Genomic DNA, 23876 nt, shown 5'->3' with positions numbered 1-23876 from the left:
AGAGGAGCCTGAGAATATAAAATGAGATCTGGCAGGGCCTCAGAACAGAGAATATCAGAGCTAGGAGAGCCTGAAGAGAACATATAATCCCATCATCCCTTTTTACAAATGAAGAGACTGAGACTCAGGGTCACATACAGAGCAAAGGATGGAAACAGGGCGAGAATATGGGTCTCTAGCACAGGTCTTGTGTGTGTGTGTGTGTCCGTGTTTCCAATCTGGGATTCTCAATGCCCAATAAACTGGCCTTACATGAAGAGCTGATTAACCAAGGCTGAGCCCCCATCAGCAAAGCCTAGGGACAGTGAGGCAATGTATATTGTCTTTTTCTCAGGCATAAGTAAAGGTGTTTATTTATCATGGTTTTGATGCTGTGCAAAATGTGAACCATCAATGCACAGATTGGTTATGGGTCAGAGAAAAGGGTTGGAGGCTGGTAGAAAAAGGAAAAGCTTTGGGACCAGAGGATGGATATTGGCTTTTACCTCATTAACATTCTCTGTTTAGTCTCCACTTTCTTTCTCTCCCAGATGTATGATATCTGATGAGAGGATAAGGATAATAATCTGAGTTTTAAAATTTACTAAGTCCCCTCATTGCAACTACTCTGGGGTGGAAGTGAAGAAAGAAAGAAAGAAAGAAAGAAAGAAAGAAAGAAAGAAAGAAAGAAAGAAAGAAAGAAAGAAAGAAAGAAAGAAAGAAAGAAAGAAAGAAAGAAAGAAAGAAAGAAAGAAAGAAAGAAAGAAAGAAAGAAAGAAAGAAAGAAAGAAAGAAAGAAAGAAAGAAAGAAAGAGAGAAGAGAGAAAGAGAGAAAGAGAGAAAGAGAGAAAGAGAGAGAGAGAGAAAGAGAGAGAGAGAGAAAGGAAGGAAGGAAGGAAGGAAGGAAGGAAGGAAGGAAGGAAGGAAGAAAAAAGAAAAAGAAAAAGAAAGGGAGGGAGGGAGGGAGGAGGGAAGAAAAGAAGGAAGGAAGGAAGAAGGGAGGGGGGAAAGAAGAGGAGTTTATATTGTAATAAAGGGAATCGATATGTTATAAGTAGATACAAATGTATCAGCAAAGCATGTCTCCAAGGTATCCACAAGAGACTCACAATGAAAATGCTTTCCACAACCAAAGAAGGAACCACTGGAGCCTGAGTACAGATCAGAGCATGTCATCTTCCACTATATTTCTTTCAGGAGATTTTCATTGTATGTGTGATATGTGTCTTCTGTCATGACATGAGCACTATGGAAATATGTATTACATGAAAATATGGCTTCAAACCACCAGAGAAGAGGAAATGGGAGAAGGGAAGGGGAGAGAAAATCTAAATTTTAAAATGTCAAAAACAATTGTCAAAAAGTATTTCTACATGTAATAGAAAAATGAAATAACTAGATATGGGATCCTGATGTGTATTACATATATGTAATTAAAATACCATCAATCAATAAATATTAAGAACCTACTATGTGCCAGGCTCTGTGCTAAATGCTATTGATTAAAAAAGAGGCAAAAAATAGTCCCTGCCCTCAAGAAGCTTACAGTCTAATGAGACAACAAGCAAACATATGTGCAAATAAGCACTATACCGGATAAATAGGAAATATTCAACAGAAGGAAGGGACTAGAATGAAAAGGGCTTGAGAAAGAGTTCCTGTAGAAAGTGGAATTTTAGTTGGGACTTAAAGGAAACCGGAGAGGTCAATAGTTGGAAAGAGTCTCACTGGCATCAAAAGGTGTGTCAGGGAGTAAAGCGTAAGAAGACTAGAAAGGTAGAAGAGAGAGTCTCAGCAGACAGGCTAAACCAACTTGAGAGTAACCAACAGGCCTCAGACCTCTTGGTGAGTTAGCAGGGTGTCCACCCCAGGCATGCAAAGACTTACTCTGATTGGAATGGGCAGATGAGAACAATTCATTCCAGTGTCCATGAAAGAGACTGAAAGTGGTACTGTGGGGCCTGGTCAGACATCAAGGATGCCCAGTTCATTCACTGCATCATGGCCATTACTGGTCATCTTGACTTTTGTTGTTCTTCTTTTAAATTACTATTTATTTATTTTTAAGTATTTTTTTCCATGGTTCCATGATTCATGTTCTCTCCTTCCCCTCTTCCCTCCTTGCTCCTCACTCCTCACTCCCAGAGCTGATGAGCAATTCCACGGGGTTATACATGTATTACCACTCAGTCATCTTGACTTTTACCACTGAACTTTGATGACTCTGGAAGAGAAAGGGAGGCCAATGACTTTATGCAACTGCCTCACTTAAATCCAATTCATGTGCAAGTCAAGACATTCATTGCTTGTGATGTCATAAAATTGGTCTTTGAAAATAAAGGACAAACAACAATTCTTTTGTGTGTGCACATTTAAGTTCAGAATAAACAAAAATTTAAATGAAAAAAAAATGGAGTTTCTTGAGCTGAGATGTCTTTTGTACTGCCACAAGAAATGATAGGTGGTGAGTGTAAATAGTGGTCTGTGTGCTTTGATCTTTTTGGACTGGTTATTTACTTTACGTCCCAAAGGGATGATCCAAAGCCAAAGCAAGAGGATTGATGATCATCGATATACTCGATTCTCCTCACATGGCTCACAGAAGCACGAGTTCCCAGGAAGCAAGAAGCTATAGGAGAGAACAGAGTCTGCCCTTTGTGGGAGAGCAGGTACAATGTAAGAGGAAGCCCCAGGGAAGAAGGAAAATATTGACATGTGTCCAGGATGTTTTCTCCTCTTCCTCTCTTTCACCTTTGGGAGATGCTTTTTCATTGTCACTGAGAGGTCAGTAACCAGGAGCTATTGAAGTGAGACAACAGTTAGCCACTCATGATGAAGGCAGACTGGGCATTGTTGTTGTTCATCCTTTGTTTTTGAAGACCAATGATATGACAGGGGGATGTCTTGACTTGCATTTGGGGTAAATGAAGGATCTTCGTTTCAGAACCAAAAAGAATACTAATGGTTAATGAGTCTGACCCAGTGATTTTATAAGTCAGGAAACTAAGGCCCAGAGGGAGTATTGACTTGCCCAAAGTCACCCTAGGAATAAGGACTATATTCAGTCCTTTGATTCCAAACTTCTTATCTGTTTCACAGAATCATATGGTTAGATACCACTGTTACCCACAACTACAAACTGAACCTTACTTCTGGTGATCACCATGTGTGGTGAAACTAGCATGTGGAGATAATCTGGGTATAGAGAATGGGGCTGGGGGACCAATGTGAAAGTGAGACTCTACTGGAGGCTAGGGACCAGCTTTTCAAAACCTCTGCTAGTCAGAAGGAAATGAGACTAAGCTGCCTCCCTGAGGTCTCCTACTCCTCTCTTACTTGTAATCTTGAACATGAATATGAAAAGCCTCTTGATTTTTCTCATAATTTTGGAAGAAGGTCTTTGAACTTGTCCCTAGCATTCCAAAAGGAAAAACTGATAGAGCAAATGAGAAGAAGTCTGGAGATACATTTGGAGACAAAATGCTAGAAGTAGGAACACTTGGTGTTTGTTATGTTAAATAAACTCTATGTCTATAGACTGCTGATTGGCTGCATCCTGTGATTGTATTGGGACTGAGAGATATGGGGGGCTCTGAGCTATATAAAATCTATGGTTTCATAGGCTAATTTTTATTGATATTTCAACCTCCTCTAATCTAGATTCAGAACCTGGTCAAGGTGAGACTTTTACCTGCCCATTCAGTGTTATGCCACTTGATGAGAATTTGGGGGTGTTTTCCTACCTGAAAAAAATCTGGTGAGACTTAGGTTTATGACCTGGTGAACTACTCAATCTTATACTCTCTCACTGACAAATTAATATGTGGATATCTTACCTTCCTAGGTTTGTGAAAGTCATCTCATGAGCTAATGTGGGTTGCCGACACAACTGCAGGGGTAGGGGTTATTCATCAAGAATATATATATATATATGCATATATATATGTATACATATATATAATTCCTTGCATTTTAATTATGGCTATGGCATTTATAAATTGTGTAATATTGGGCAAAGGCATTTACTTTCTCTGTGACCTCACTTTCCTCATCTGCATGTATGACAATTATCATTCTCAACAGTCCTCCTCTGATTTGGGGTTCTTCAGGATATGCTAATGACACACAATTTCTGCCAAGTTATATGCTGTTGGAAAAGCTTTGAGTCATTGATTATGGCTATTGCCTGAGGACCAACCTAAAGAAGAGTGAGAAGTCCCATCACCAGTGGGTTGGCCACTCAGTTGCCTTTGCCAAAGGGCAAAGATAATAACCAGAGAAACAACAGAAACTAAAAAATGGTACTAAGTCTTGGGCCCCCAAAGGCAAAAAGGAACATTTCATGAGGTAATTGGTCATTTCCTCTTTCAATACTTACAATGAGAATAAACTCATGAACCACCATGAAGGTAACCAGAGCTTATTGTCAGCATCTGTTGCAGAAGGCAATGAGACAGAGATTTCTTATTTGGAATCTGACATGCCTCTCCTACAAGTCAATACATACATTTTTTCCAGTGATTTCTGTGCATAAGTATGCACAAAGGAAGATGGTGAAAACTACTTTGAAGGAGAAGGCTCAAACTTGGAGATAAGAGAGAAAGGCCAAGGATTTGTAGACTACTCATCAGGGTGCCACTGCATATCATGAATATATATAAATAAACACATGTAAGTATGTACTTTTTCCCCAGAGGAGAATTAAAGATTCTGGAAGTGACTGAACAACATGGCCAAAAAAAAAATCAGATTGACTCTATGGCAGAGAGGAAATGACTGGTTATTGATGTAGGAGACAAAGCAGAATTAGCTGTCTCTGTGTCCCTGTCTTGGACCCTAGGTCCTTTAAATCAGGGAGAAAAAAATTGAATTAAAATGAAAGCCAGAGATGAGGAGGCACCCAGAACAATCACATGAGTTCAACCTGATCTATTTAAAAGAGCCATCAAGGTTTGTTTTTTACTTTAATTTTCTGACCATTTCCTGGAAACATTTAACCACTATAAACCAGTCACCACAATAGACCACTAGCCAAAAAAGCCCAGAAATGTCCTTAGCAAACAAACTGTTCTTTTCCTCATCCATAAAATGTGACTAGATAATGTGTAAATTTCTTTCTGGTTCCAACTCCTCTGATCCTTATAGATACAGATGGAGAGAGACAGAATAGCAACACCAGCTTAGGATGCAAAATCATCTGCAAAACGCTTACAGAGGAAGATGGTGGGAATACCATAAAAGAATGAAAAGCTTTGGAAGTGACATTTCTGCAGAAAGCTTTCATTGATCTCTATTAAACCACATCATCCCAAGAACATTCACAAATAAAACTGGTAGAAGGACAACAAACAGAGGTCAAATGGAACAGACTGATCAGTGTTTCCATAGTGATCTATTTTCATCAGCAAGAAAAGAACCATCTCACTGGGACCTAACACCATGCCCCAATGTACTAGATGAAGAAGTAAAAAATTGCACATGGATAAATTCAGGTAGATGGTTCAGACCAAGTGAAATGCACAAGGAAGAAGTCCATTCTGGGTATATGTTATAGAAACTCTCTTGACATGAGTGACTCCATCTTGAACTTGTAATGAGAAGTAAACTCTGTACATCTAACTATATAAACCTGACTTTGGAGATTTAAAAACCAGATGTGTTTGGCAAACATGTCTAATTATACTGGCCAAATGCAAATTATACATTCCACATGATCAGATATGTTATTTTATCACTTCTTCACCAAGTTCTTAATCCTTGAAATGAAATATAACATTAGTGAATCCATGCATTGGCATAAATGACCATGGCCATGATGACATCACATCAAAGTTGATTGGCCAAGTTCCAATAAACAGGCCACATAGAACCCTAGTGGCCACTCCTGATCATCATAGGTTCATTGTTGCAGGGGAGTCTCAGAAAAGTTACATTGGTTATTGACATCATGCCAGGCATCAAATAGGAACATTCTCTCTCTCTCTCTCTCTCTCTCTCTCTCTCTCTCTCTCTCTCTCTCTCTCTCTCTCTCTCTCTATTTCTCTCCATATTGACTAAAGGTGTTTGCTATTTCCCTAGAAAATGTCCAGTCAGCCCAAATGGAAGATCCAAAGGAAGAGAGCTTTCCAATATTTGGGGATGACATTATCTTGATTGCATTAAGTCCCAGAACATTTGTGGTAGAATCTACAGAACTAATGCACTTTCCAAAATGTCTAATCTTCATAGTTTCTTCACTCTTAAAAAAAAAACCCTTACCTTCTTACTTATAATCAATATTCAATTTCAGTTGGTAAGGTCTAGGCAATGGGGATTAAGTGACTTGCCCAGGGTCATAGGGATAGGCAGTATCTGAGGCTAGATTTGAACCCAGGAACTCCTGTTTGTGTGCTTGGCACTCTGTCCACTAAGCCACCTGGCTGTCCCTCAACAGAGTTTTTTATTCCTTTATATATTTGTTCCAGCTTAATTTTCCAGGTTAATCATATGTTACTCTTACTTACATCTCTATGCTCCCACCAAACTGGTCTAATGGGCTATCCCCTGTCTGTAAAATGCTATTTCCTACCTCCAGGACTTTGCATATGTTGTCTTCCATGCCTGAAATGCTCTTCCTTCTCATCTCTACCACTCAAAAAACCCGGCCTCCTTTCAAAGTTCAGCCCAAGTTGTCTCTTTCAGTAAGACATTCCTGATTTTCCTCCTATTTTAGTGCTTTCCCCCATCCCTTTGTGAGTCAGTTTGTTTTCCTTTGGGGGATGTGTCTTCTTCTCTTATCTGCAAACACATTGTGTTCCTCCCAGTAGGATAGAAATTCCAGAGTACCCAGTATATAGCAGAACCATATTAAGTGGTTACTGATTGACACTAAGATATCCGATATAAAACACCACCTCAATTCCTATTTTTGCATGTTTTCTCTACCAAGAGAAATGAAACAAAGACTTGGAGGGGGGGATGGAGAAAAAATGACTAAATAGGCTTTAATTTAATCTGATCCAGCATTTGTCAAGCACCCACTACAGGTAAGAGATTGTTCAGTGTTCTGAGGCAGTTATATGGTTGAGTGGATTGAGAGCCATGCCTAGAGAGAGGAGGTCCTAGATTCAAAATGGCCTCAAAACAACTGTGCCAGTTTCCAAAAGGTAGGAAAATATGGATCCTACAAATTCTCTACCAGAGTGGTGGGCTAAATGAAGAAAACTTTATGCTTTCCTGAGTCTGGTCTAGCTCATGACAGGCTGTCTTGTTTCTAGATATTTCCCATCCATCTGTCCCTGAACCTTCTCCTTTTTCTGTAATCTATACCTAGAACCTCTCAGCCAGAAGCTTCCATGTTGTTATGGAACCTCAACAATTATTCTCTTTCTACTTGTAATATCGAGGATAAAGGATCAATTCTATATGATTCAGTGAAATCTTGGCCCCTAATTATAGCCCTGACTACCCTACTGGGCAGATCTTAGCCATGACCCAGGCATTCCTGTATCCCAGGCTAGAAGTATGATCAAAGACTGGGGTAACCAGGTTACTTCTTACATCATTATCCATCCTCTTCCTCAATGGATTTTAGATTTAGAACTAGGAGGGGGTCAGCTAGGTGCTCAATGGATAAAGAGCCAGGCCTAGATATGGGAGGTCCTGTGTTCAAATCTGACCTCAGATACTTCCCAGCTGTGAGACACGGGGCAAGTCACTTGACCCTGATTGTTTGGCCCTTTACTGCTCTTCTGCCTTGGAACTTACACTCAGTTTTGATTCTAAGGTGGAAGGTGAAAGTTTAGCAAAAAAAAGAACTAGAAGAGACCTCTGAGACTTTTGATTCCATTGTAGAAGGACAGTGTCTAGAGCAAGAGTAGTGCTGGCCCTACTCTCCTGTGGTCTGGTCTTAGTTTCATTTCTGGGTGATGTCTTTCAGCAAGAACTTTGTCAAATGGTCAGCCCTGGGCTGAAGACTTTCGAACCAAAGTTCCTGACATTCCTTCTGAACCTCACCTCAAGGTCCTGGGGGCCTTAGGTCAGGTCCATACCTACATTCAGTGCCTCTCACCAGAGCCACCACCACTGAAGACTTGACTTCCAGCTTCTTCGCCCCCATCCTTTCGATCACCCATCTCCACATCTGTGGGGCCACAGGAGTGTAGTTTCTCAGTATCATTTACAGGGGAAAAGAAAAAAGAGAAATTTAGAAAGAACATACCAGGATAAGATAATGTGATCATATGTTTATCATATTAATCCCAATTGCAAAGGATCTATGGGAGTCCCTCCTTCCATCCATCTGTAGCTTGGCAGAGAGTCCCCTCAGTCACCCAACTGGTAAATGACTTACAGCCCAGGTTCTTGCTACTAAGTGCCAGTGGCAGCATTCAAATACAGTTCTTCTTAGACATATTGGAGTCCACCACTCTGTCCACTATGCCTGACTGCCTCCATGTGGACAGCATTAGATTCTCATCACACCCCCTTCCCAACAAAAAACAAGAAGAGCTCAATAAGGCCAAGACTATAGGCTCATTTTTTTTTATCACCACAAAACCCTTCTGAGAATTATTTGGACAGGACTTCTTAATCTGGTTCTAGGGACTTAGATTTTTTAGAAGCATTTCAATATAATTTTCTTTGTAAAACTATATATTTTATCTAGTGTATTATCGAAAGAAGACACTATTTTGAGAAGTTGTCCATGTTTTACTAAACAGTTACTAGGGAATTATCAAAAAGGCTTCAAACCCCATAAGCTCAAATTCCACCTTCTGCAGGAAGCTCTTCCTGATTCTCCTTAATGCTGGTGCCTTCCCTCTGTTGATTATCCCTGCTTTAACCTCTCCATATTTTTTTAGGCATCGTTCTTAGCATATTAATTTCCTCATTAGACTCTTGAGGAAAGAGATCACTTCTGCCTTTAAAAAATTTTTCCAGGGATTAACATAGTCTCTGGCATGTAGTATGTGCTTAATAAATTCAATATTTATTATTAATAATTTAACATCAATCAATGATTTATTATAACTAACAAATGATACTAAATAGACAAGTAATAAAAAACAACAATTACACATTTATTATTTATTAAATATCTACTATGTGCCAGGCACTGTGCCATTCACTTTATAGATATTAACTCATTTGAACCTCACAACAACCCTGTGGTAAGTACTATTTTCTTATTTTACAGTTGAGGAAACAGAATTTAAGTGACTTGCCCAGGGTTACACAGCTAGTAAATGTCTGAGGCTAGATTTGAACTCAGAGTTTCTGGACTCCCAGCCGAGGGAATTGACTATGCCACTAGCTGCCTGGACATCCTTGATGAAAACATGAGAAAGAAAAAAACAAAATTTAAAAAAATTATCTTTTGTTTTTGAACTCTCACTCTTAATCTTTCCCCCAACTCATGATGTAACATTATAACATTTTATATGATGTAAAACATATAGTATAAAATGTGTACTATAACAATCTGAGATTTTCGAACAAAGAAGGGGGGGATAGGCATCTTATCAAGAGTGGCCAACATATTCCACGTCCAAAAGTGGACATTTCCTACATATAGTACTTCATACCCATATTCTTCCACCTTTGCAGAGAAGACAGGAAGGTATATTTTTAGCGACATGATATAACAGATACAATATTAAACTTGGAGTCAGCAAGATCTGGTTTGGAATACCAACAAGATACTTGTAACTCCATGACCCTGGGCAAGTCTTAATAGCTTGGGGACTCAGTTTCCTCATAGGAAAACAGGATTTATTAAGCACCTGCTATCACACTTAGTATATGGATGGATGGATGGGTGGGTGGGTGGATGGATGGATGGATGGGGATGGATGGATGGATGGATGGATGGATGGATGGATGGATGGATGAAAATTATGCCAATTTTCAGTGGTCTCAACTAGTAGCCTCTGGGTTGGAGGTGAGATGATCTTCTTAAGGCTAACCTCAGGCGGGCTCTAGGAGAATCGATGATGTGAACTTAAATTTACTAAGAAAGAGGGTCCTGAACAACAACAAAAAGCATAATTAGGCTTTTTGTTATGTTTGAAAACCCTCTGCTCAAAAGAGACTCGGGATCAGATTTTGCCTCAGATAAGTACTAACAAGTCACTTAACCTCAAGGAGCCTTGGTTTCCACTTCCGTAAAATGGGGATAAGAATACTCTACTATCCTCAAAGGCTTATTGTGAGGAAAGTGCTTATTGCAAAGACAGTTCCTATCTGCAAGGAGCTTACATTCAAGTAAGGTAATACAATACATAAAAGGAACCAAGAGTGATGGGGATGATTAGGTGGATAAGCCCATCCTGCAGCTCAAAGAGGAATAAAGACAAGGCTGGCCTGGTCACCTTCCTTACATGGAGATTTTAAGAGGAACCAAATAATTAGACAGAGAGGTTTCAGGAGGGTATTTCCAGTCTGGAGTGAGGTTTTGAGATGAAAAGTCAGGACATTGTAGAGGAAGTCTATAATTCAGTCTGGAGAGGAATGAGTTATTGAATGTGTGTGTGATGATAAGCACGATGACATCCCAGCACTGTCATTGTCTCACTTGCTCTTGCTACTCATGCAGGCTTGTACTGGAGCCAGCTGGAGCTGTGAAAGCTGATTATTAAATTTTTAGTGTGATCATTTACACCTGAGATCAACAATAGCTACATTTTGGGGCTTGATTTATTGTTGATTGTCTAGACTTATGCGAGTGATAAAGAAAATGTTAATAATACAGAATAAAAACTTTTAAAATGTGGCATGAGCATATTTATTTTTTGAGTGAAGAGAGCTGGTTGTTAAACACTAGCCAACACACCACTGTACCTCCATGCTTATTTTAGTTGGGTTTTTTTTTCAACCCTGACCTTCCATCTCAAAATCAACACTGGGTATTGGTTCCAAGGCAGAAGATCAGTAAGGGCTAGGCAATGGGGGTTAAGTGACTTGCTCAGGGTCACACAGCTAGGAAGTGTCTGAGTCCACATTTGAACCTAGGACCTCCCATCTCTAGGCCTGGCTCTCAATCCACCGAGCCATCTAGCAGCCCACTTCTTTTAGTTTTATTGAAGGAAGAAGAGTCTGTGAGGGCAACATCAGTTCCCATAGTGATCTTTCAGTTTCTAAGGGGCTCCTATACTGAGGTCTGTCCCCCTGTGTTGTCTGCACACTAGGTTCTGGATGCTGATCCCAAAGGCAACAAGGAGAAATGAATTCCTTTTCCTCCTCCTTCCCCTTCCCCTGATGCAGGCATGTGATGGAGGGGAACATGGTGGGTGCTATGGGGGTAGAACATCAATCCACAAATCTGCCATTGCTAATTAAGAGGATGTGGGCTCTAGCTAAGGGAGAGAAAATGCATTTCAAGTCATCCATTATCCCAAATAGGATTTAGCTAGACATGGGCGAAGATAAATCTGCTCCCATCCTAATTATGTATGTGATCCATCTCTCCTGAGACAGCCTTTTACAGCATTTAGTCAGAGTGGAGGCAGGAGCAGACATGTCTCTCTTCTACCAGAAGCTGTAACTCTTTTTTCCCCTACACCTAAATAGGTACCAAATGTTTAAGAATTCACCTTTTAGTTCCTTCTGCTCTTCCCTCCTCTCTTCTTTCTCCTTTCTCTTTCCCCAATTCTGCAGAGATTCAGTAGAAAACACCCTAGACTAAGCAGTCAGAAAACCTAGGTCTGAAACATAGATGGACTGAGCTCTAGCCACGTGACCTTGGGCAAGCCATTTGGGCCTCACTTTCCTTCTCTGTAAAGTGGGTATGATAAGACTCTCAATACTTTATAGGTGAGGAAGAGTGGTTTGCCAATGGGACATGGCTGTGTGTGACATTATAGCTACTTCCCTTTCCTTATTCCCCTCCCTGAAACCCCAACAGTTTGATAGGAATCCATAGTCAGAGCTGAGAAGGGGGAAGAGGGGGTGGTGGGACAGCGGTAGTTTCTTTATTATATGTTTCAAGCCCAGTTTCCACTTCCTCTGTCCTGATGTGACTTATGACAGACACCACCTCGCAGGTTAAAACTGCATCCTTAATCGTCTTTGGGCTAAGGATGGCGAGGGAGAGGTACCCGACAGGGTCCAGCTTGCTTAGGATTTTCAGGCTAGAAGGGGCCTTCCAAATCATCTGGTCCAGTGGCTTTGTATTACAGAGGAGAAAAGAGTCTGGAAGAGGCCACGCAACTTGTCCCAAGGTCATAGCTAGTAAACCACTCACGGTCACTAGTGGATTAATGGCAAAGCCAGAGCTAGAACCCAACTCTCTTTGAAGTTCATCTTCCCAATATCTAGCACTTCATCCCAGCTCAGGACAAAGCTCATGAACTGGCTCTAAAAAATTCATTTTCTTCGTTAAACCCCTTTCATTGCGCATGCTCTCTCCCTCCCCTCCAAGGAGCAGCATCCTTTCACTTCTGCCTCTCTCAGCTCTCCTCTGGTCCCTTCATCCACTCCAGGAGGGCTCCCTGAATGGCTTCATTGGAGTTAGGGGTGTCCTGGAAAATGCTCAACAACTGGCTCTCTGGGAAATTGTGATGACATGCTTTTAAGTTTCATCTCTCTAATTAGCATTTCCCCCATCACTTTCTTCAGTCTAGACAATCAACAGAACAATAAATCATGTCCTCACTTGCAGTGTTCGCCAATTTCCGGGGTGTTAAGTACTTGCACAGAAAAATTAACAATTGGTGCTCAGAGCCAGAATCCAACATCCTTTAGCATTCCAGAAGCAGTTCCCATGTTCATGAAATCGTTGGCCTCATCCCCTGCTCCCTATCTTCTTTTAAATGGCTTATTCAAATTTCTTCTCCCTTTCTATGAGAAAAAGCGTTTTGTATATAGTACTTACTGATGCTTCTGGCCCTTAAAGGAAAATAATGTAGTCTCTCGTTCCCAAGGATTCTTATGAAGGAGGCCGCAGAAAAGGCTATTTATAGGGGGGCAGCTGGGTGACTCAGATTGAGAGTCAGGCCTAGAGACTGGAGGTCCTGGGTTTAAATCTGAACTTAGGCACTTCCTAGCTGTGTGACCCTGGGCAAGTCACTAATCCTCCATTGCCTAGTCCTTACCACTTTTCTACCTTGGAACCAATACCTAGTATTGATTCTACGATGGAAGATAAGGGTTTAAAGAAAATAAAGAAAGAAAAGGTTATTTATACAGAATCTCCCAACAGTAAGCCCATTCTATGTCAGAAGATTAAAGCTTGAGGGACCCAATTGACAGCTGAGTTACAAAAGATGTCATACTATTTACCTCCTTTGGGAGGGAAGGGAGAAAATCAGAATCACTAAATGTCAGAAAACAATTGTCAAAAGTTGTTTCTACATGTAATTGAAAAAAATAATAAAAAGAAAGTTACTCCCCTCCCCAAAAAGATGTCACAAAGGACATTTATGATTAGAAAAGGAGGTAGACCATTTATGAGTGGCTAACACAGATGCCTAGGTTTAGAGCAGGGATACTTCTCCATTGATATGCCATTCATCCCTTGCTTACTCTGGAGAAGTTTATTGACCCTCTTCTCAAAATAACAGGTTTAAATGTATAAAATTAAATACATAGGATTACAAAGGAATTCAACTATATTAAAATACAGTCATCATGACATATTTTATTATGTTTTTATTTTTCTATATATTTCCCAATTGTATTTAAAGCTTTTTAACATTAAAATTTTTTAAAGTTTGAGTTCCAAATTCTTTCCCTTTTTTGGGCCTCTCTCCCACTTATTATATATATATTTTTAAAGTTCAATGACAAGGGCACAGTGGATTGAGAGCCAGACCCAGAGACAGTAAGCCCTGGGTTCAAATCTAGTCTCAGACCCTTCCTAGTTGTGTGACCTTGGGCAAGTCATCTAACTACAAATGTTCAGCCCTTACCACTCTTCTGCCTTAAAACCAATACTTAGGCAGAAGGTAAGAGTTGTTTTGTTTTGTTTTTTTAATTTCATTGACCCCAGGCTAAGAATCCATAACTTGGAGAAAGTCTTCTACCATGATAGAACCTCTTTAAACCAGAACCCAGACAAGAGCCTTGACAAGACAGGCAAGGCTGGATAGATTTTGATCTGCACTAATTAAGAGTCCTCCTACTAATGAGGCCATAGATCAGCCAAAGAACTCAAATATAGTAATTGATGTCCTGTCTAAACACTGCCATGCCAGAATAAAGTTAAAATTTCTCCTCTGTTCCTTGGAGCTTTGCTGGGTTCCTCCAATTATTAATAAGATATACATCCTTAACCTGGATGGCCAGTTTGCTATTCTATGACCTCAGTATTCCATCTCTTGAATTTGTGTCTTATGGTCTCTTCCGGGATTCCTAGGTTGCACTCTCTCCTCTAGGAATTCTTGGCTTTCTTAAAGGCTCAGCTCATGTGCAGCCTCCTACAAGAAGCCTTCCTTATAGATAATTTCTCCTCTTTTCCACCTATGCTCCACATAGCCACTAAAGTGATAACAGTATGCTTAATGCACAGATCTGACCACCTTCCTATCCTTTACAAGAAACTTCAGTGGCTCCCTAGTTCCCTGTAATTGATAAGCTTTCTTTGCTCACTTTCTCTTCTTGGACTCTTTCAGTTCAAATACCACTTTCTTCAAGGCGTTTTGCATAATTCCCCAAACTATTGGCCACAGCACCTCTACCTTGAAATCGCCTTGTACTTATTGCACACAAATCAAGGTGTTAAGCACCCTGGGGCAGAGATTTTCCCTTTTGTCCTTATAACCCCAGCTCCTAGCCCAGGGCTTGGTTAATGGTTGGCTTGTTGATAGCCTGGGAAACCAGTTATCTTCTCCAGTAGAATACAGGCTTCTAGAGGGCAGGAACAATGGCATTTTGGGTCTTTGCCTCCCTGAACCAATGTACATGATGGGCTGGGTAAATGGTTATTGACTGATTAGTTGACTGGTTTTAGTCAGCTAGGTGGTGCAGTGGTAGAGTCCTCTTCATTTTCTTGTCGCAGCTGTACTTGGTTTCAATTCCATTAACATCCATGCCCCTCTCTGCCTGGTACCGGGTTGGGGTGGGGATGTGATGGGGGGGTGGGTTATGGGGCTGGGGGGTGGAGGGTAGGGAGGGGTTTCCCCACACACACTTTTTAGTTTCCTTTTGTGTATTATCCCCAATCCCTTTACCTTCCTTTTATGCACTGTCTTCCCTCTTTTTATTTTCTCTTCCCCTTCTAAGCTCCTTGGAGGCAGAATCTTTCATTTTCTTCCTCCCCCTTTATTTTCATTTCTTATTTTTTAACCTCTTAGCCCTTAGCTTAGTGCCTGTCCCTTAGGAGGTACTTAATACATATTTATTGAATTACTGGACACAGAGTCAGGAAGACCTGAATTTAAAGCCTGCCTCAGACACATCCTAGTTTAACAATTCACTCCATGCCTCAATTTCCTTACCTGTAAGATGACAGAATTGGAATTGATGGCATCCCAACTCCCTTTAGCTCTATATCTCACAGGATTGAAGAATCAGGGGACACAAATGGAGACAGAAGCACTATCTCCCTGGGTTGTTGTGAGGATAAAATGAGATAATATATAGAAAGTGTTTCACGAACCTTTACATGAAATGTAGAAATGGAGGGTGCAATTAGGTGGTGCAGTGAATAGAGTACTGGCCCTGGAGTCAGGAAGCTCAATTCCCTGAATTCAAATCTAACCTCAGATATTTCCTAGCTGTATGACCCTGGGCAAGTCATTTAATCTTGTTTGCCTCAGTTCCTCTTCTGTAAAATGAGCTGGAGAAGGAAATGGCAAATGACTCCAGTCTGCTTGCCAAACCCCAAATGAGGTCACAAAGTATCAAACACAATTGAAAAATGACTGAAAATTAGAAATGAAATTGCTAGAGAGATAGGAGGAGAATCATATGAATGTGGAACTAGTTAAAGGGAAAGTATGCAGTGATCAGAGGAAGTTAAAGACATGGAAAAATGTGGAAAGGCCATGGAGGATGAGGAAGGAGAGAAAACACTTGGATTTAATAACAAGGAAGATGTAATGACCTTAGAAGAAAGTTTGAGTAGAGTGGTTGGACCGGAAACCAGAATGAGTGGGAGGTGAGAAAATGGCACTTTTGGGTGGAGATGACAATGTTGACCCCCCACCCCCTTTTCGGGTCATTTTTATTAACAGTAAAGCAGGGTGGAATACAGTAGAAAGAACATTAGTGGGAGAAAGATAATGAATTCTCTTTTGGATGTGTAGAATTTGTCTCTAAATTCCAGGACATCCAAGCTGGGATACAGGATTGGAGCTCAGGAGAGAGCTTAGGGCTGGGTATATACTTCTGGGAGAGATCAGAATTGAGATGATATTTAAACCCACTGGAGCTTCTAAAGTCACTGAGAGAGTGTGTGGAGATAGGAGAGAAGATGGTTCAGGACCGAGGGACCCTAGGGAACACTCACCTTAGATAATGAAGGTCAATGTATAATGTGGTTGATTCTGACCCCACTTTCTCTGGACTTGAGCTCTTAAATGTTAGCCCCCTTAGGTTCTCAGTTACTCTGAAAGAATTGGGGAATCTCTTCTCCTCCATTTGCTTGAGTCCCTTTTAATTTTAGGGCCCCAGTGACCAGAACTCCAATCCCATTTAATCATTTCACATTGAATTCGCTTTTACAAAAGGATATTTATTTAAGAGATATAGCAAGAACAAATCTACAAGCATCTCTCCAAACACTTCAGGGGCATAATGAGGGGATATGGATTATTTCCTGTATAGAATTTTTGTTGTTGTTAGTAATGTCTGACTCTCCATGAGCCCATTTGGGGTTTTCTCAGCTAAGATATACTGGAGTTATTTGCCAGTTCCTTCTCCAGCTCATTTGACAGATGAGGAAATTGATGCCAACTGGGTTCTGCGATTTCCCCAGCTAAGAAGTATCTGAGGCAGGATTTGAACTTAGATCTTTCTGACATCAGGGATCTAACCACTACACCACTTAGCCCATATAGCATTACTTTCTCTTTCTCCCCAAGAGTGGCTTAAAGTACTAAGAAGTTAAATAATTTGCCTTGAGGTCATATAGCAAGACTATTTCCTAGTTAGGACCTGACTGATTCTGAGGCCAGTGCTATATGCCACTGATGTCTCTGTCTAGAATACATAATACTATATTGTATAATAATTATATGATAATATCATGTAATATAGTATAATTAGTTAACAATAGCTAATATTCTTATTGCCCTGGATCTGTGTTCATCACTGTACAATTCCCTTTACAATTATTATTTTATTTGATCCCTACAACAACTCTGAGATTAAAAAAAAAACCCTTTCTTTCCATCTTAGAATCAATACTGTGTATTGGTTCCAAGGCAAAAAAGCAGTAAGGTTTAGGCAATGGGGGTGAAGTGATTTGTCCAAGGTCTCATATCTAGGAAATGTTTGAGGCCAGATTTGAACCCAGGACTTCTTGTCTCTAGGTCTGGCTCTCAATCCACTGAGCCATCCAGCTGCCCCAACTCTGAGATATTGATGCTATTTGTATTTCCATTTTATAGATAAAGAAACTGAGGCAAGCAGAGGTTAAGTGACTTGACTAGGATCACACAGATTAGTAAGTGTTTGAGGCTGGATTTAAACACATATCTTCTTGACTGGGCTTAGCACTCTTAACCACCATGCCACCTATCTGCCTTATATGGCTGCATTTTGTAGTAAACTATTATACAGAACAGTATAGTCATAGCACAACATGGGCTAGGTAAATAGATTGAAACGATAAAAATGTGGAGTGACAGAAAGAGAAAGAGAAAGGCAGATTAGCTAGATAGAGGGCGAATTTATTAAATGTTTACTATGGATGAGGGCCTATGCTAGGACAGGGAAGTCCTTACCCTCAAGGAGCTTACATTCAAATAGGAGAATGCAGTTCCTAGAAGGGAGCTAGAAAAAGTAGTGAAGCTCTCCAGGGCAGTCCTTGAATAGTGGTCCCTAGTGGGGATTCATCAATTGGAGGAGGGGACTCAGGAGCAGATATAGATAGGATAGAAGTGGAGAAGTCCAGAGAGTCTAAAGTGAAGTGGGAAGAAAATGGTTCGGGAGGGTAAATTATTGGATGAAAAAGCGAAGTAAAAGCAAGTAGAGTGAGTGAGGTGTGGTAGGGAGTACAGCTGAGATCACACAGCCCAGCAGAGCAAGCATCCCAGGACACAGCAGTGTAACGTGGGGCCCTGCTCCCCTCCCAGGGATCTATATCCTGCATGAGCCCACATAGGACTAGGAGACCTTGGCCAGGATGGAAGAGTAGGCTGAGAAGCTGGCTCAAACTCCAAGAGCCCCCAGTCCCTCGTCTGGTCCTTCCTGGTGCCGGTGTCCTGTCCCTTGTTGCTGATTCTTACTTTGTGGGGTCCAGTTGGGGAAAATTGGTGGGGCAGGGTCCCTCCCTCTGCTACCTGTCCCTCAGCTTTCCCAAGCTGGGTAGATGGCTTCTGAGCAGAGCCTGAGGCTAGCCTGGGTGGCACCTGCTCTCCCCACCCACTGCCAGAGTCTGCCCTTCAGGAAACAGGAAACCATAAATAGGGAATCTCTGGAAGCATGATCAAGAGGCAAACACAGGGCAGGGGAGACAGCAGCACCTGTGGAGAGGCTCTGGACTTCAAATGCAATGAGTCAGCAATGTAGAATGGCAGCCCCAAATAGTTAACAGAAGGGTAGGCTATATTGAAAGATGTGTCACATGTAGAACGAAAGAAGCCAAATTCCTCTCTCCTCTGTCCAAGGCAGGCAACATCCAGCCTATGCTCTCCTTTCTCCTTCTGCCATTTTGGAAGAAAATCCACCAGCCCATTGTGCCTGCCTTCAGAAGGATAACTAGGATCACTGGGATGTTCAGAGGACTAGATTTGTTCAGTGTATCTGTGATTTGTGTCTTCAGTCATGATGCGGGGAATATGGAATTGTATGAAAGCACTGATATAGCCTATATCAGACTATTTACTGCCTGGGGGTGGGGTGAGGGGGAGGGAAGGAGAGAATCTGAATCGGAAAATGTCAGAAAATAATTGTCAAAAATTATTTCTGCATGTAGTTGAAAAAAGTTAGATGAGAGAGAGAGAGAGAGAGAGAGAGAGAGAGAGAGAGAGAGAGAGAGAGAGAGAGAGAGAGATGCTCAAGGTTACATACCCAGGCAGCAAATGGGAGAGCCAGAATTTGAACTCAGATCCTCTTATTCCAACTCCAATTGGCTTCTTTCATTCTGCATGTGATACATCTTTCAATATAGCCTACACTTCTGTTGTTTCTTTCTATTATTCAGCTCTTCCTCTTGATGAGGTTTAGCATCTTGCCAAAGGATGGAGGGGACCTTTGCTCTGGCACTAATGATGTCTCTCTGTCAATTTTCATGGGAATCTTCAGGCTTCTTGTAAAAGGACCAGCTCCGCTCTCTGTGGAGTCCTTCCCTTCTCAGCATTTCTCTCAGCTCTGACATCCCATATTCTCCTAGCCTTGTTCTATGAGCCCCTGTTCCCTGGCCCCTCCTAGCCTTGGCATTCTATATTGGCTGTGGAGAAGGGAGGCCTGTTTATTTCGGTTTCTAATCTGTTTTGCTGTGAGTCATGGAATCCCTAGCTAGAAGCATCTTCAAATGCATTTAGGTCTCTTGGGGAATGATGGGCATACGCAGCAGTAGCCCTGGAGGGACTCTTCATGTTTGAGTGAGAGATCTGAGGTCCAGCCAGGGGATAGGACCTCCCCCTGGTACCTGTCCACACAGAGACTCAGCCCAAGCTGGAGCCCAGAGTTCTCGGCTTCCAGTCCTTGCTCTTTCCATGCTAGGACCTCAGTCGTGGGGAGACTGGAGAAAACTGGGCCCTGATGGCTGCAGAGAGACTCCTAGGCATGCTCTGGGCATGTGTGTCATCTTCCCCTCATCCCATCCTAAGGGAAAGGTCACCCCTGTTTATTTGGACTCCCCGCTCTGAGAGACACTGAGAATGGAGACGTTTGGTCTCCTATCAGTGAAGACTCTTGAGGACCGAAGCTATGACACCCCATGTCCTCCCTCAGGTTTTGCCTGTCCCTCCCTCATCTCATATACTTAGACCAGCAACTCCCTAAAGGAAGGAATTATGTCTCCTACTTCTGTGTCTCCCTTACACCACCCAGTGCAGCACTCAGCCCACCCAAGACCGCTCAAATGATCAATGACTGGTCAAATATTTCTTCCCGTAAGAATCCCAGCCCCTTAAGTGGTAGAGGGAATGCTTTTGGGGGGACAGAAAAGACCTGAGATGAGCATTTGGAGTGGGACCTCTGAGATAATAACAACAATATTTAGAATATAATTTATAACAACATAATATAATTTATAATAATAGCAATAGCATATATTTATATAGCACTTTACGTACATTATCTAATTTATAAGTATGTAGGTGGGTGAGGAAAAGAGCCAGAGCCAGATGCAAAGAGAAAATTGAGTGTGTGGGACCCTGGGGTATGCATTTGTGAGTAAGAGTGGTTACTGGGTTCTCATTCTGTCTTCCATGTTTACTACCTATGTAGTCATGACTAATTGTCCTCTCCTCTTTGAGCCTCATTTTTCTCATCTGTAAAATGGGAATGATGACTACTAACATATCTGAAGTGGGCTGCAATGTCCCACAAACCCTGCCAAGTCACTGTGAATAACGTAAAGGACACGGAAACAGTAACTAGTTGATTCATACGGAGCCATATTTCAAATAAGACACGTGGGTTGCTTAGATTTACAATTAGGAGAAAATTCACATACATCATCCAGGTCCTTGGTTGAGGCTCTCTGCAGTTTCCCAAATTCCAACAGGGCTGAGTTTCCACCCTCGCTGGCCTCCTTAGAGTCTTTGGGGAAAGAGCAAAATTTGACTGAAAGTGTTTAGCATGTCATGAGCATACCATTTACTTTGCAGTTTTGCTCCCCCTGAACCATGGGTAAACCCTGGAGGACCAAAGTGTCCATGAGCCAAGTGGCATCAGTTCTTTGGGAATGACAGGGCAACAACTGCCCAGACCAATGACTAATCAAGATAAAAACCATTCCTGACAAGCCCTGCCCACCTTCCCTCCCTTACTGGCATACTTCCCAATTACTTACTCTCTTACTCTACCAGCTCGCCAACCATCGATAGATGCTCTACTGTGACATTCTCTTACAGTAAAGCTCGTTCCCTCGCCATGGAGTCAGGCACTTCTTTGGAAGAGACCTTAGTTTCGCCATGCCGACGTCGTAGCTACCTTCCCGGACTCTTGTGGAAATCAGATTAGATTCTGCACCAGAAATGTCTTGTCACTCACAGGGTTATAAAAATGCGAGCTATTAGCTCTCTGGATGTGTAGGGAGATGCTCCTGGGGCACGGGGCATTGTGTCACTGTGTGTACCTCCCTGAGTGGTCTGGGTATCTGTGTTTGGGGTGGGGGGCAGACAAATCAAGCAGAGTCTTGTGGTTTAAGATCTGGGAAGGAGAAGCTGAGTCAGGGGAAGCCTTTCCTGAGAGGCACAGATCAGCTCTTCCCGGTAGAATGGTGTATGTGTGTACACACGTATGTGCTCATGAACATGGGATGTGAGCTCAGACCGTGGGAGTATATGTGGGAGATCTCTATCTGGTACCTGGTTGCTCCGTTCAGAGTTTCACACTTAGCCCAATTTCCACCCACCCCTGTCCCCCTCCCCCAGTCACCACAGGAAGTGGGCTGAGCCTGGGGGATTTTTAGTCTCTGCCCAGGTAGTTGTCTTTTCATACTTGGAGGCCCTGGGTCAGGCAGGCGAGTGAATGGAGCATTCAGGACAGAGTGCCAGGGTGCTGATGAGATCCTGCTTCCCTCTCAGGCCAGCTAAGGGGCAGCGAGCCATCTATCTTGTCTGGGAATCCTCTCTCATCTTAAGAAATCTCTGAGTCCCTGTGTTTGCCCCCTCTGGTGGCCCTTGGCACCCCCTCGTAGGGGTTGTGTCTCTGAAAGAGGCAGCAGAGGGGGCAGCTTCTGAACCTGGGGAATTGGAAAAGGTAAGTCTGGAGCAGGGCTCCTTCTGAAAGAGGAGAGATGGGGAAGACGAGATGTGGGAGCAGCATGATGGGAAGAGATGTGGGTGTGGGAGAAGTTGTGGACCTTGTGAGTGGAGAGAAGTGGATGAGGCCGGGGAAAGAAGTGGTCAGAGGCTCAGGTCATTGTGGGACCACAGCATCAGACTGAGAAATAAAGGAATCTGGGTTCAGACTTGGACTCTTAGCATCAGTCCTTCTTCGTCTCTGGGCCTCAGTTTCCTTCTATGCAAATATATAAGAATTGGGATAAACAGTAATGTTTAAATTTGAACTTCAAGAAAGGTTATTGATTTTTTAAAAGCCTTAAAACCATTGATTCTGGAATCAGATCTTCTAAACTGGCTTCTGAGGTCCTTCCCAAATCTTTTATAAGTAGGGAGTGTTCAGAAAAGGGTCTATATGGAGACTAGAGCTCCCACCATATGACGATGGATTGGAGGAACGAAAATTGTTAATTCTGAAGAGAGGACTGAGTGGGGCAGAGGGCTGCTTTTATGAGAGCTGCCTTCAAATATATGGAGAGCTGCCATGCGGAAAATGGGTTCAGTTTGTTCTGGACAGCTACAGAGAAGAGAATTAGGAGTGAGTGCAAATTGCAAAAAGTAGATTTTTGGCTTGGCATTAGGAAATTCCTAACCATAATAGCTGTCCCAGAGTGTAATGAGCTGCCAGGAGAGGTGATGAGTTTTCCTCTCATTAGAGATCTTTAAGCAGAGACTAAATGACCACGTATCATCAAAGGGTGTTAGCAAGGGGATTATAGGTCAAGAATGGGTTAGACTGAATGGCTACTGAGGCCCCTTCCTGGCTCTGAGATCTTAGGATGCTGTAATGTCTAGCCATCCAGTTTGAAATCTAGTCTTGTGTATCCTCTATTCTTTTGTGGGAAGTACCTTTTAAGAGGGCAAGAACAGAAGCTTAGGGGGTTGGGGAAAGTGGGAAGTAGGGATGTGTACATGGTAGGGGGAGGTTGAAATGTTTGTTTGTTTTTAGGGAAAATTGGATTTCAGCTTTATTATTTTTAAAGATGTTTCATTTTTCCAAATGCATGTATTAACATATTTTCCAAATACATTTCTGAAGTCAGAAGTTTCAAATTGTCTCCCTTCTTCCCTTTCCTTCTCTGACAAAGATGGCGAGCAATTTGATTTGGGTTAAACGTATTATCATGCAAAATATATTTCTATATTGTTAATTGTTGTAAGAGAATACCAAAATCCTGAAATAAAAACACAAACTCAGGAAAATAGTCTGCTTTGATCTGCATTCCAACTGCAATCGTTCTTTCTCTGGAAGTGAATAGAGAGCATTCTTTGTCATAAGTCCCTCAGAATTGTCCAGTATCATTGCACATATGAGAACAGCTAAGTTTAAGTCTATCACATTTGGTCATTCCACAATATTGCAATTACTATGTATGATGTTCTCTTGGATCTGCTTGTTTCACTCTGCATCAGTTCATGAAGGTCTTTCCAGCCTTTTTGAAATCATCCTGTTCATCATTTCTTACAGCACAATAGTATTCCATCATCATCATGTACCACAATTTGTTCAGCCATTCCCCAATTGATGGGGAATTCACTCAGTTTCCAATTCTTTGCCACAAAAAGGAGTGCTATAAATACTTTTGTATGAGTAGGTCCTTTTCTCTTTGGGATACAGACCTCATAGTGGTATTACCAGATCAAAAGGTATGCACAATTTTATAACTCTTTAGGCACGGTTCCAAATTGTCCACTAGAATGGTTTGATGAGTTCACAACTCCACCAACAATATATTAGTGTCCCAATTTTGCCAAAATGCCTCCAACATTTACCACTTCCCTTTATGTCATATTGGC

General features: G+C 41.8%; 1 protein-coding gene across 1 annotated transcript in view; it reads left to right on the top strand.

The window, feature by feature from the left end:
• Window positions 1-21743: 21743 nt before the first annotated feature.
• Window positions 21744-23876, top strand: part of IL2RB (interleukin 2 receptor subunit beta) — a 28013-nt gene continuing 25880 nt past the window's right edge. The window contains exon 1 of the mRNA XM_007503448.2: window positions 21744-21996. The gene's annotated coding sequence lies outside the window, so the exon portion shown is untranslated. The remainder of the gene's footprint in view (window positions 21997-23876) is intronic.

The sequence above is a fragment of the Monodelphis domestica genome, chromosome 5 (assembly GCF_027887165.1).
Source record: "Monodelphis domestica isolate mMonDom1 chromosome 5, mMonDom1.pri, whole genome shotgun sequence".
Classification (NCBI taxonomy): domain Eukaryota; kingdom Metazoa; phylum Chordata; class Mammalia; order Didelphimorphia; family Didelphidae; genus Monodelphis; species Monodelphis domestica.
This window is presented reverse-complemented; position numbering and strand designations above follow the sequence as displayed.